Below are 481 nucleotides of genomic sequence, written 5' to 3' on the forward strand. Positions count from 1 at the left end.
AGCACTTATAAATGGAAGAGCCAGTTTGGTGTAGTGGTTAAGTGCACCGACTCTAATCTGGGAGAACCAGGTTTGATTCCCCACTCCTCCACTTGCACTTGGCTGGATGACCTTGGGCAAGCCAGATCAGTTTTTGTCAAGAGCTCTCTCAGCCCCACCTACCTCACAGGGTGTCTGTTGTGGGGAGGGGAAGTGAAAGGAGTTTGTAAGCCGCTCTGAGACACCTTTGGGTAGTGAAGGGCGGGGTATAAATCCAATATCTTCTTCTTCCGAGTCTCTGAACTGAGCTGGGTGACCTGTTGTTCTAGGAGTGGACAATTGATTAGGGTGGGTAGGTGGGGGTCTTTATATGCTTGTTCTTCACAAGGGTTCCTGACTCTACCTTGGCATCTAGAAATTTCTAGGTAAGTGGAGTTTGGGGAGGGAGCTTGGCACTGATGTGATGTGGCAGTCGCCCCCCCCCCCCCCACCAAAAAACAAA

The sequence above is a fragment of the Gekko japonicus genome, unplaced genomic scaffold (genome assembly GCF_001447785.1).
Source record: "Gekko japonicus isolate JY-2015 unplaced genomic scaffold, Gekko_japonicus_V1.1 scaffold36, whole genome shotgun sequence".
In the NCBI taxonomy this organism is placed as follows: Eukaryota; Metazoa; Chordata; class Lepidosauria; order Squamata; family Gekkonidae; genus Gekko; species Gekko japonicus.